Raw genomic sequence first — 11983 nt, forward strand, 5'->3', positions numbered from 1 at the left:
TAGATGTCTAGGTTACAAACTGACAATGGGTCTTGCTGACCAAAGATCTGTTTTCCTTCCTGGAAGCTCTGGGACAGACTCTACCTGCTCCCTTGCCCAGCTCCTGGAGACTGCCAGCATCCTTTGGTTCAGGGTACCTTTCTATATCTTTAAGGCCAGCAAGGGTCAACTGGGTCTCTGATGCTGCCTGCCTTCTCTTGGGTTCTCCCACAGCCTCATCCCCTTTCAACAAAGGGAGTTTTCTAATTATAAGAACACATTAACTTAAACTCCGCCCACTCAGATCATCCACCTAAGCTCACCACCTCAAAGTCCCTAACCTAACCACATCTGTATATCTCCTTATGTACTGTGCAGGTTATAGATGCTGGGGCTATGACACAGACTTTATGGAGGGGAGCATTATTTTACCCTTCAGTTTGAATAAAAGACAGTAGAGCCTCTCAATGTTTGAACCAACTATTTGTCTTGTTCTGGTTCTACATGTACAAGACAATTAACTCATAATATTTTAGCTTATCTTATAGCTCACTTATAGGAAGGGAGTGTGATGTTCGGGGGAAGCTGTGTCTAGGCCCCAGGGAAAGTACACTCTACACTGTATTGAATAATTTGTATTCTGGGTTATACATTACTTTCCTGTGAGTGCTGTCAGAATGAGTCAGAATCTCTTAGACCAAAACTCTTAAGAGTCCGACAAGATCAATATTCTGAATCTTTAAATTTAAGGATCAGAGTCAAGCACAAGAGAGGAGGTGTATTTAATAGGTATATAGCTATGATAAAAACAACCTTTGAAAATCATGTTTAAGAAGCTATATACAATTAGATACATCTAAGAATATAGTTATATGTCACTTACTTTGGTTTTTAAGCCTTACATTAACAAAGAGAATAGTCATGGGTCCCCTCCCCCCGTACCTCCATAATCAGTTGAGGGGTTTGAAGGAGAATGTCCTTGGAAAGCAGCACGGAGTTTTAAAACATCAACAAGTTTTAAGACTCAGGTGGCAGAGATGAGTAATTGGTTAGGTCTGGAGTATTTGGGGCAGACTACAAGATGAGTGCTCATGAATACGGAATAGTGAATTCTTCTAAGACAGTGTGGTGACGGCTGCACCTGTGAACAGACTTTATGCGCATAGCAGATTGGATGGAGCATGATGATATCTCCACCGTCTAAAACACGGATCACAAAAAGACGACAATGAGAGGTAGACATGGTTAAATATCAAGAGACACTGGGAGACGGATGAGGGGCCTTACACATTCCTGGCCTTTGGAAGATCGCTGCTTCTGTCTCTACCCCTTCCCTCTTCACTCGTCAGTCCACTACAGCTTCTTGTTGATACTGTCTTGGGGAAATAGCAATCTTCTACCCTTCCCTTTATTCTTTTTTAGTTTGTTCATCAGTTAATATACATACTGTAACATCTACAACAAACCATATCAATTAAAATGTGATTCTGTGTTAGCTTCCTACGCTCCTTTACTAAGTAGGATGGATAAGGGGTGAGGGGCTGATGCACACTGGCCCCGCCCTGTCATTCTTCTTGGTCTCAGTGGGCCTTAAATTATCCCATACACCTCAGCAGCTGTGCTGAATCGTGCTGCCTTGTACTCGGATTCTTGTGTCAGTTTCAAAGAACTAGTTTCTACCTGCTAATGTAGAACGCTCACACTTTAGTAAACAACACCTACTGGCTCTGTTTTATACCTACTGATGACCAGTGTCTTGGACTGAGTCCAGTGGTCTATGAGATCTCCGGCTGCACTTCTCACCTGCATCCTCGTTCTCAAAAGCATCAACGGCCCCCATTTTCCAAATGCCATAAAGAAATAAGAACTGGCTGGCAGAGGCTATTGTATACTTTTGTGGAAATTAGGAAATTAGCCAATATATTGCTCTAGACTTTCCTATAGTTGATTTGAAAATAACAACCTAGGGGGCTGGAGAGATAGTTCAGCAGTTAAGAGCACTGACTGCTCTTTCAGAGGTCTTGAGTTCAATTTCCACCACCCAAAAGGCAGCTAACAACTGGCTGTCTGTAACTCCAGTTCCAGGGGACCTGAGACTTTCAGATCAAAGCATATAAAATAAAGTTAAATAATTTTTAAAAAGAAAATAACAACCTACATAGTTCCTAAAAAGTTTCCCCTCTAAATAACAAACTATTACAAAAGTACTTTAAGTGGATATATTAAAGATGTTCAGTTAATAAATATCATGATCTAAGATCCTTTAACCTTAACATAGAGCTCTTCTCGTATACGCATGGGCAAAATGAAAAATGTAAAGATCACTCTCCATCCTCAGAATAACTGACACCTGAGTCTGTAAATCTAATTCCTGGGCATAATTATGTTTAATAAGCCAAATTCTCCACTGAACTATAAATCTACAATATTGTCATATATGCTCTCACACAGTACAATTTAGTTTTTTATTATGGCATGCTAATTATCTGTGTAAAAAGACCATGATGGTTCAAGAAGATCAATATACATAAAACCTGCCCTGCCACCAGGCGGTGGTAGCATACACCTTTAATCCCAACACTCAGGAAGCAGAGGCAGGCAGATATCTGTGAATTTCAGTTCAGTCTGGTCTACACAGCAAGTTCTAAGACAACCAGGGCTATTCAGAGAAACCCTCTCTCAAAAAGTAAAAAAAAAAAAAATGAATAAACATACAAACAAACAAAAATCTGCACTACCAAGTACTATTTAATATAATTTCCTTGTTCTTAAGTATGAATGTAAATTTGACCTTACAGAACTAACAACATAAATTCAGTTCCTGATATAAAACTATGTCAAATAGTTTGTATTATTTATTTTTCCAAAATTCTGCAAAAACCTGGAGGGAAAAATCTCATCAATTACACTGAAGCTGGAAACACTTTAATATTACGTTATAAAAAATTCTTACAAAGCAATTTATAAAATATTTATAAATTTGTCAAGATTGTGTTGTTACTGCTTTAATGCCCAGAGGATATAAGCCCACATTCTGCGTATCTTTCCAGAAAACAGAAAGGTAATTTTCTTTAAGCTGACAGTTGTAGTTTGTTAGATCTTCCATGGACTGTGAAAGCCATTTGTCAATACCGTCGAAAGACCGTTACTCATTTCAGTCTCATCAAAGAGGATCCACATCTCTCTGGCAAAATGTCAGTCAAAAATTCTAGTTCGGGGGCTATGACAGGAACAGCTCAACATGTACATGTGGATAGAAACTCAGCAGAGAGACTAATCCAAGACCAAGAGTATAGTTTCCACGTAGATGAGAGAGAGAGAGAGAGACAGAGACAGAGAGACAGAGAGACTAATGCGTATGCAGCATACACAGTAATTACACCACCTGACCTGACAGAACTGTCTATTTATTTGAATGGCAAACTCTTTGCATATGTTTGATTTCTGTGATTCCAGCAATTCAAAACAAAGAAACTTTGGGGGTCAATCCAATCAGCTTGGAGTGTCAGTCACTGTCCAAGCAATGTAGCTATTCAAAAATACCAAGATCACACCAAAAATCGGTTCAAATCCTTATACAGCATCACAAAGATAACTAAGGAAACCAGGGCCTTACAATATTGGAGGATTAAAATCAGTATCAGCATGCAACAGTCATTATGCCAAAGATAAAGATTATCTACATAATTTGCACAGATATTAAGAAGTGCTGATATTCAAACAGTATTTAAGTTAAGGTGTCACATGGTATTCAAATAAAAACCACTCGGACATAGTCTGATGTTTAGTTTACATTCAGCTCTAAGATGGAGTCTTCTGTTACTTGAAGAAGATAGAAGCAACGGAGTCAAGTTTGGGACATCTACCTGTGATGCCAGTACTGAAGAAGACAGGACAGGAGAACCCCAAGTTCAGAGCCAGCATGGGCTACAAAGTGAAGTCTCTAACAAGACTCTAGCTATACAGGCACCTGAGTTATGAAGACCATAAAACTGTATACTTACAATATCGGAGTGAGTCTCTGGCATCAAAGAAGCCTTAGGATTAAGAAAACATTATCTCCTCTATTGAACCTGCCCATGAATTTAATTGCTGAGAAAGGCAAAAGTATCAAATTCCTATTTGATCAAGCTTCATCTTGATTTTCTGTTTTCCCGGATAAACTGTACAAAAATAGCCTTAAGTTAGATAAATTAAGGCCACAAAATAATTTTATAATACTTATGTGTGCTACCTCATGAGACAGTTGGCAATAATGTGACTCCTATTCTATGACTTAAAGAGTATTTTAAGTAGCCATGCTTTATTCCCAAAAGGATCTACCAAACCACAAATCATATTCCTTAACAGCCACAAAGTCAGCTTGTTTAAAAAAAATCTAAAACTGTATACAATATTCAATAATAGGAACATTTGAAATATTTCATATTGATAGCAAAGGTAGAGCTAACATACACCAAGACACTTACCCAAGTATATAAGAATGATCATAGTAGAAAAAAAATGAGATTCAGACATGAAATTCCACTTTGTGACTCATCCAACTGAGGTCATGGTTAGAATTGAAAAGATACAAATGGGTTTATTGCTATTATTTTGTTTAATTGTTTTAGTCTTTTGAAATAGGGTCTCACTGTGTAGCTCTGGCTGGCCTGGAACTTACGGAGATCTGCCTGCTTCTGCCTCCTGAGTAGTGGGATCAAAGGCGTGAGGCACTACCGCCTGACTAAAAGATTACAAACTTCTGAAGCTTTAGTTTATTGCTGAGGCTTCCATAATGTCTTCTTAACTCTACAAGGTAGCCTTACTTTGGGGTGAAATTCCCAGGATTAGGTTAGTTGACTGTGTCCACACCAGGAACTGATCTTCCTTTTCTTAGGGTCAAGTGTGAAGAGGAAAAGATTTCTAAAACAAAGTTTCTCAAAGCAAATATTCCCATATGCAATTTCACACACATAGCTTTCTGGTGCTGACTATTACCATATAAGGCTGAAACAATTAGGAACTTGCAAATTTGGGCAGGGGGAGCAAATAGCATAGCTCCCTGTTATTTCTTTCTTTGATTCCTACGCTATCCAAACTGAATGATCAAAAGGCAAGGGGTCATTTTGTTGGTCAGTATTTGTTTCTACTAATCTATTAATAGTCTGAAATCTAATTCCATGCAAGGAGCATACTTTACCCCAAAGGAGCATCATGCCATGCTCAATAGTTTAAACGTATATCAAAGTTCTGAGAAATAAGAGTGATTAAGTCTGATCTTAAACTTTGATTTAAATGAATGCTTAAATGCTGTCTGATATTAATGACGTCACCATGCTCCTCCCCATTTTTCTCTTTAAAGATACTTTTAGAATATGGGCAGCATAGAAAAATCTTCCCAGAGTTCATCTTAGTTATTCTCTAACACTAACCAGAGAATCCATGGAACGGTCACATAGATTTGCTTCTAGCCTACCATTTCTGCATAGCCAGAAGTTAAATTAACTAGCAAAGTCATGCAAAACTGCCCAGATCAGTTGAACCTTTCCAAATTCACGTGGCTAACTTTCTACAGTTTCAACTGTATGCTAGAAAAATGGAAAATATAGGAAAACTTTAGATATGAAGATACCTGTGAAAAATGTTCCCAAAGTAAACAACTCCATGCGAAGGTATAAAGATGGACAGAAGACGAGGTAGTTCAACAGGTTCCTGGAATTGGCTAGTAATCAATAATTGACTTCTACTTCACCTCTGCTGAAGAGGCTGTACTTAGCAAACCACTGTGTACGCTGCCGCAATAACAGCATTCCTGCTGTCACATTTACTTCCAATGATTCCAACAAAGAAATTAATTTCCTAGATGGCAAGGAAAGGTGACCTAAAGGGGGGAAACAGACTGAGCCTTCCCCTAATAAAACAGACAAATACCAGTCCAGGCACTGAGCTGTGCAGAGTTGTTAGACTGTCAGCAAAATCCATATCCCTATAGCACAGCCACTACCATTATTTCACACACAGAGTCACGTGCACCGACCTACATATGTGTACACAGACACACAGGCACACACCTACACACTACACAGAGAATGTTCTAAGGTCTAGAAACTCAAGCCTAGGCAAATTGGGACAGATACCCTAATCTTCAGTTCCTGAACCATGCACATACATACATACATACATACAAGCATGTACATACATCTATATGCTTTCAACCATATTCCTTCTGAAGTTAAACAATGTTTTTAAAAATGTATTGTGAGTCTATTAACTGTTCAAACAATAAGTAGTGTTATAAAATAACCTGACAGCTATTGTTTAGTTTATTAATAGATAAAAATACAACTGGCTGGCAGTAGGCAAATTTGAAAACTTGAAAATTTCTTTTTGTCATAGGTCAGATGACTCACTCCTTATTTAAAATACTTCTTCAAATAAATTTTTATCACTAAGTGTTCCCGTAGGAAATCTCTTAGTTTTTCCATTTTGCAGAGAGGAAGCTCTCTGAAGAATTTTGTAGAATTTGTTTCATCAGTAAACAACAATGTGTAACCTTGAGACAAAGTTTAGTAATTCTCTATTTAGTATTTACTAAAGTTACTAAATAGTAATAGTCTATTTTCTAGTATGTAAAAAGGTCATGTCATCAATCTCATGGTTTCATGATTATTAATATATTAAAAAGCTAAATAACATTTTACTTAATATTATTTTAATATACTTAAAATTTAATATTAAACAATATAGTAAGTGTATTATTCAGTAGCTGGGCTTATAGGCATCACCACTGTAGCCAAGCCTAAGAATCCAGAAGTACTCTGAAGCTAGTAGCTGCCTATTCCTGACCTTATTAGCAGAAACACACACACACAAAGTTTATTTACATCTATATTATTGAGATTTCCAGACTTATTCTGACTATAAAATATATCAAAGTACTGTATATCTTAAAAGAGAGAGTATCCTTTAATGAGTAACTACCTCTACATGAAAATTTTCAATGAATTTCAGTATCAGGTCCAATCTTACAATAAAAGTCAAAGCACCTCATCCTTATGTTAGAAAACATAGTATTTAGCAGCCTGAAATATTGGAGATAAAATTGTATCTGTGCTTGAAAGAAGAAGTGTAAATATTGAATCAAAAACAGAGTTAAGAGGCAGGGCAATGGTGGTGCCTGCCTTTAATCAATCCCAGCACTCAGGAGGGAGACGCAGGTGAATCTCTGTAAGTTCAAGGCCAGCCTGGTCTACAGAGTGAGTTCCAGGACAGCCAGGGCTGTTGCAAGGAGAAAGCCTGTCTCAGAAAAAAAAGAAAGAAAGAAAGGAAGGAAGGAAGGAAGGAAGGAAGGAAGGAAGGAAGGAAGGAAGGAAGGAAGAGAAAAAACAAAAAAAAAACAAAATAGAGTTAAATTTTAAATTTTAGATTTTGAGAAAACTTTAAGGGCAATAATGTGTGGCCAGAATCAGATGCAACCAGAGCTCAGTTCTTCCAACATGCAGTTCAATTAACTTTTCAATATGCTTCTCTCCAAGTCATGAGTGAAAGCCACAAATTTCTGTTCCAAAATTTCTAATAATAACCATGCTTGAAAACATTCATACGCCCGAATATGAGAGGAGTGGTGTGATAAGAAGGGTGAAGAAAATAGCCGGGATCACACAGAAGGGAACATATCTTGAAGGCACGAGGAGCTTGCTTCAAATATCGGCTATGCCACTCCCCCACAATGTGTCCATATACTATGTATAGACCTCTGAGCTCCAGGCCTCTTCTTTGCAATACTATCTAGGGGATGGTACTATGGAGAACAAATACGCTATAAACCATCTACAGCCAGCACAGCAGTGTCCTGTGCACACCTGAAGCCCTGTTCTGCGATTATATAATGACTTCAAACAACGGGAAGTACCTTAGTATAGAGCATGGTATCTAACAGCTATTTTCTGCTATATGTAAATCACCTAATTAATAGATGTGGCCCAACATGTACAGGACCTAACTTCAATCCCCAGCACTGTAGGAAAAGAAATCATCTGCTGCTTAGTTTATACGGAATAATAAAAACATAATTAACATAAAAACATCACTGACAACAAAACATTAGCTTTACAAGCAGAGCGAGACCAGATGTTCAGGCCCAACATGCTGTGTAAAATCAGAGCTCTCTGAGCATTTCTATTGCAAGAATGAAGACAATTCTCAATAACCCGTCTGGGGATATTCAAGAAAATGGCAACATCACGTTAAAGAATCACACAGTTTTTGTGAGAGACCCTAGGGAAGAAACTTAATCACATTAATGTAAGATTCAGGCTCAGCTCCAAGTACTACTCTGGACTCTTCTTACAAAGGAGGAACTGTGTATGCTCAGTCATGAGAATGGGTTGCTGGTAGAAACTGCAATTTCTTTCCTTTTGTGAAAAAAAAAAAATATTAGCAGGGTTTGGGTGAAGCCAGGTATTACTTGTTTAGCATTTCATGCCCCAGGTCATGAGCGGATCCTTGAAGAAATAATGCTGAACTTAGTTCAAAGGTGGGTGTTTTGATTTAGCTAGTCATAGCAGTTACAAACAAGGCTATCAGAGATATGGTAGATGGTGTCTTAGGGTTAAATTGCTATAATGAAACACCATGAACAAAGTAACTTGGGAAGGAGAGGGTTTATTTGGCTTACATTTCCATATTATTGTTCAATTTCAAAGGAAGTTGGGACAGGAACTCAAAAAGAATAGAAACCTGGAGGCAGGAGCTGATGCTGAGGTCATAGAAGGGTGCTGCTTAGGGGCTTGCTCCTCATGGCTTGCTCAGCCTGTTTTCTTATTAAACCCAGGACCATTAGCCTAGGAATAGCATCACCCACATGGGCTGGGTTCTTCATCATTAATCACCGTCTTAGGGTTTCTATGGCTGTGAAGAGACACCATGACCATGGCAACTCTTATTAAGAAAAGCATTTGGTAGGGGCTATCTTACAGTTTAGAGGTTTAGTCCATTTTCATCATAGTGGGAAGCATGACAGCATACAGGCAGACGTGGTGCTAGAGAAGGGGCTGAGAGTTCTACATCCAGATCAGAAAGCAGCAGGAAGAGATAGAGTGACAGTGGGCCTAGCCTGAACATCTGAAAACCTTAAAGCCTACCCCCAGTGACACACTTCCTCCCTATGTGCCTATGGGGGTCATTTTCTTTCAAACCACCACAATAACTAATTGAGAAAATGCCCTACGGGCTTCCCTACAGCCCAATCTTATGGAGGCATTTTCTCAACTGAGGGTCCCTTCTCTCAGATGACTTGACCTTGTGTCAAGTTGACATAAAACTATCAGAGCAGATAGTATCTATATTTTTGAAAGGGAATGGTCCAATATGCTGAAAACAGGACCTAAGAATTTTCCAATTATAAAACAAAAATCTTAGCCAGATGAGGTGGTGCACACTATTAATGTGCACTTGGGAGGGAGAGGCAAGAGGATCTCTGAATTCAAGGCCAGCCTGGTCTACACAGAGAAAACATCTAGGGAAACCAATGAGCGACAGAAAGTTCAGAAGTACGATGTCTGCACTCACCCTGTACTGGTATACTGTTTTAGGATTGTGGGTTTTAGGGTACTAGACTTTTAGAATTCTCAGTTTGCCATTTTTCAAAAATGCAAGTTACAAGTTAGGCAATAACAAAAGTATGAAACAAAGCCAAAAGTATAGTCATAATTAAGTTAACTTGTGAAGGACCAGCTGTGAAGAGAAGAAACACACAGCTTTTGGAGACTGTATCTATTTTTGGAGACATGCTGTCTACTGTAGCATGGTTTGCCTAAACTCCTAACCAAAAGAGAAAGAAGAAAAGCATAAAGGTTTATATCTAACTCATCACCATCTAAAAGAACCAATTTCCGTGTAATGAGAAAAGACCTATCTCTAAACTGGGTGGGAAGATATGATTCCTAAGTCCCGAGGGAAATTAAATCACAAACTTTAAACAAAACATCATGAAAAAAATCAATATCTTGCAAAATTAAAAAAAGGAAATTTTAGTTTTCAGTTTTATTTTTATTTTTAGGACACATACAGTGGCTTAAGATGCCACCATGCTACCTGTGCCCCATTTGGTAGGGAAATAGCCTGTTTGGCCTTGGAACTACGAAAGGTAAATAGGAGGTTTGCATTTAAGTTATAATGTAGAATACTTCAGAGTAACCGAGTGCCAAAAGGGCATATTTCTGAGGGATGCGAAGGTATCCGATGAAAAGCTTTTAAAGGCATATTTTTAAACTTGCAGCAGGAAAGCTTTTCTGTGTCAAGACAGTAATTCTTTTAACAGCATTGATCAAAATGTCATTCTTTTATGAGTGTACAATACCTTTTAATGGCATACAACAAGCCATTAGGGTTATACACCTCTGTAGAGCAGACAGCTTACTGGAAAAAAGGGAACGCGGGCCAAGATATCGTCAGTCGGCTTATGCTCCTGATAAGGGCCCCCCGCCCTACACACATGCCAGCTGCATTCTAAAGTCTGCAACTGAAGTCATCTAAAAATTCAGTGTGTGCTCTCTGTAATTGAATCGCCCTGAGACCTGGGCTCTGAGGTCTAAAGGACACTAACCTGGAGAGCATAGGATGACCTTGAAACAGACTCTTACCTGAGGGCAGAAGAATTTATTCATGAAGATTAGGAAACAACGAGGGTTTTATTTACTTTCTGGGGAAAGAGAAGAACGTGGATTTTAAAAGAATGTTACGAGATGATCACTTTCCATGTTTATTTACAAAATCAAACACTAAAGGAAGCACATTAATGTTATACATTGTTCTAACATGAAATCTGTCTGTCACTCAACCCCAGCTAAGGAGCTGTTCCTAAAATGAAGCTATTTTAATGTCTTCTTAAAACAAATCCTTCTCTGTCAACAAATCATTTTTTAAGGTAAATTCTGAAGTGATTTTGAAAAAGAAAATCACAAATATACAAAGTTAGTGACGAATGTGAAAAGCCATCAAACTGCTGAATTCCCAACTGCTCAGCAAACACCAAACTGTGGAGCAGAGTGAACACAGGAGGGGCCTGACTCAGTTCCTCCGTACACCTTAATTGTTCCTCAAGTATTAAAGGAAATGACTTAACACAGGTCAACTTCTAAGATTATAGAAATACCCCAGATAAAGTGGTTGAGCCTTAATCTCTGCCTTCAGATGACTATCTAAGGCTTCAGACAATCCAAAAATGTCACAAATAATATCTTTACAGACCACTAGATGCATTTCAATGCCTTTTCCTTGTAATCAAGGAAAGTTGAAGTGTCTTCATTTAAAGGTGTGTGTGTGTGTAAGAAAATAGTAAGTGGTGGGTGTATTAGTACACACCTTTAATCCTAGAGAGGCAGAGGCAGGCAGATTGTTCGGGTGGATCCTCCAGCTACACACACACACACACACACACACACACACACACACACACACACACACACACACACACGATCATGGAAGCCCCACTCCTTTTCTCTCCAAACTCAGCCCACTCAGAGAGTCTCTGAACAAAGGAAAGCTGCTAAAGGCCCAGTTCCATGTCAATGTTATTGACAGCTATTACAGCTTCCTCCCCTGATACCTACAGCCACCCAAGTCCCTGCTTAAGCGCTTGGCTTTTGACCATACTTGAGCACAAACCCAGCTTGTGGCAGACACATCACCACCCCTTGTCTGCAGTCTACAAAACTTTCCTGCCCTGGCTCAGGTGCACGAATTCTCTGGCCTTGATCTCTGGACCAGAGAACATGCCTGGGACTTGATTTGCTCAATATACCTATTGTTATTCTTTTTCAGTTCAACTCGATTTGGTTTACTGCATCAGTATAGACACGTATTATGGGGGCAGGGCAGAAAACCTATTACAGATGGCTACGAGTTTGAGGCCAGTCTGGTCTACATAATAACACCCTTTCTCAAAAATAAAAAAGAAAGAAAGAAGAGAGAGAAAGAGAGAGAGAGAGAGAGAGAGAGAGAGAGAGAGAGAGAGAAGGAA

Source organism: Microtus ochrogaster, chromosome 4 (genome assembly GCF_000317375.1).
Source record: "Microtus ochrogaster isolate Prairie Vole_2 chromosome 4, MicOch1.0, whole genome shotgun sequence".
In the NCBI taxonomy this organism is placed as follows: domain Eukaryota; kingdom Metazoa; phylum Chordata; class Mammalia; order Rodentia; family Cricetidae; genus Microtus; species Microtus ochrogaster.